Source organism: Salmo salar, chromosome ssa03 (assembly GCF_905237065.1).
Source record: "Salmo salar chromosome ssa03, Ssal_v3.1, whole genome shotgun sequence".
Classification (NCBI taxonomy): Eukaryota; Metazoa; Chordata; class Actinopteri; order Salmoniformes; family Salmonidae; genus Salmo; species Salmo salar.
In genome coordinates this window covers 81,866,905-81,869,416 of record NC_059444.1, presented here as the reverse complement: position 1 = coordinate 81,869,416, position 2,512 = coordinate 81,866,905, and positions in this window count along the sequence as shown.

Genomic DNA, 2,512 nt, shown 5'->3' with positions numbered 1-2,512 from the left:
CTCTCTCTCTCTCTCTCTCTCTCTCTCTCTCTCGCTCTCTCTCTCGCTCTCTCTCATAGCCTAGCTGTGGACAGGAGAGATATGCTTTTGGCATGAGCTCATCTGCCATCGCCGGAGAGTGATCTGAGCATCTGAGTCAGTGAAACTGGAAAGCTTTTTTAGGACTATAATTCCCTCCTCATATGTGTGTCTTCACAGACCGAGGCCTGAGCTATTGATTGATTCAAGACAAGGTTGTTTTTATTGAACTTAGATTCTCAGTTTGTCAGTGTCAAAGTAGCCTGTCTTTTCCATCATTTGTGCTGTAAAAAAGATTTTGCCAGCCTCCAGTCATATAAAAGGACGTATAATTGCATGAAATGCATTTATAAAAAGGCCCATTTTTTCCCGGACCCTATGCTAATAAAAATGTTCCCCATGTGTGCAACTTCTGTAAGCGCCTCTACTGTACAGCTCTATGCCACTATGCAAATGCACTGATATGCATGCAATGCTTTATTATAAAGGAGATTTTTTTATGCGTTCTGGTACAGACGAAGCACTGAACACAGGTAGTCTAGACTCTAGCTAACCACCATATACTAAAATATCCACACAAGCCTCTAGCCAGCCAGCCATATATCATGGCTATATGATGAAGTTATTATTTAAGAGCACTGAAGATGAATCACAATCAGTAAAAAAACTATTGAGCTAGCTAACTAGCAGATTTACATCAATCATCAACATCAATGACCAGCTGATAGCCCACCCTCTTTTCCTCATGTCAATCATGTCTTTAGGAGTCACTGTAACTAGCTTGCTTAAAATGTGTTATGAGTGAGTGTGTTGTTGCAGAAATAAATAGGCATATGCTAAAACATTTAAAACTCTATATAAAAATGAGTGCCAAGCACTGGGATTAAACCCAAGATCCTCCGAGCCGTAGCTCTGTAGCGAGGCCCACTAGCTGGTAATAGGTGCTTGCGTTGCCCCTAGTGGACGATGGGAAATTGCTACGGAAATAAAATAAACCAGGAAGCCATATTTTGACCATTTCAAATATGCAGAATTATTATGTCATCCACTAGAGTCTGGCCTGCTCTACTTCACACTACCTGCTCAACCTAGAGCTGAACATGGAAACCTAGAGCTGTCAAAACATGGAAAACATTACAGGCTGATAGATTAGACCTACATCAAGTAGATGTTTCCATACTAGTTGAGAAGTGGAGTTGTTTATCCATACAAAGTAGGTAACATTTCTCAGTAGCCTTCCCAGACACACTTTTCCTTTGAGATAGATAGGCTTTCCCCAGATTGTTTGAAGTAGTCGTGACAGTATCATACTATATGCAGCAGAGGGCAGCATTCATCTGAGACAGAAATTGGCGATTCAACTCCAAGTCATGATTGGGAGTTTTTTGTAGTGATGTGTTGAGAATGGCCAGTCACAGGACTGCCAAAACAGCCTGAGACAATCAGATGCGGGCAGGGTCAGTAAAGGTCAGTAACATTGTCATTTCTCATTCAAATAAATCGTCACTAGGAGTCAGAGTGTTGAGAAATGACCTATAATACTTACAATTGAATATTACTTTAATCTGGCGGGAAGTGAACTGGCAACCGGAGGGATGCTGGTATCAAATCCTATATGCCATTTCCAGCCATTGTGCCCTTGAGCAAGGCATCCCCCCACACCTCTCCAACACCTGTAAGTGCATGTGTATGTATGGGTGTCTTTCGGATGTTGGGTTAAAAGAAGAACTCAAATTTCTATTGGACCTTGAGTGCAATTGAACAATAAAGTGATCTTAATAAAGTATCATTACAATACCATAATAAGTCAACATTGCATTACGGTAACATGGATCTCTCACATGACAGTGGACTGGATAGTGTTGTTGTGCAACCATTTATATGGTTAATAATACAATATGGTATAACAGGGTCCATGATTATCCTCTAACTACATGGACAGGGTCTCATTACAGCAGTGGGACAATGGATGGTGGACTGGAGGCAACCTGTATCATCATATCATTATATTTAAAACTGTTACCAGAAGATGTACTGGGAGCTGATTTAATGGATGGGTATTGCTGTAGACAGAACAAGAGGTGATTGTGTAGTGGTTGATGGGGCTAGGTGTTATTACATGTGATTATATGTATTAGAGGTTAGATTGGTAAGGGTCAGAGGTTGGATGACCTTGGTCACAATCAGAGCCACTAGTATTGATCTGATTTGAGATCAGAGGATCAAAACACACTGTTTTTCTAGATACAATATTGATTATGATGACATGTTGTTGTTGGTCATGGTGGTGTGTGTGTGTGTGTGTGTGTGTGTGTGTGTGTGTGTGTGTGTGTGTGTGTGTGTGTGTGTGTGTGAGTGTGTGTTCATGCACATCTCCATTGTTTCTCAGGAGTTGGGTTGTAACTATGCAAAAATACACATTTCTGTTCTCTGCACGACAGTGGCGGTCGGTGCCATTTAAGATGATCCTGGTCTTATTTCTATTACAGCATAT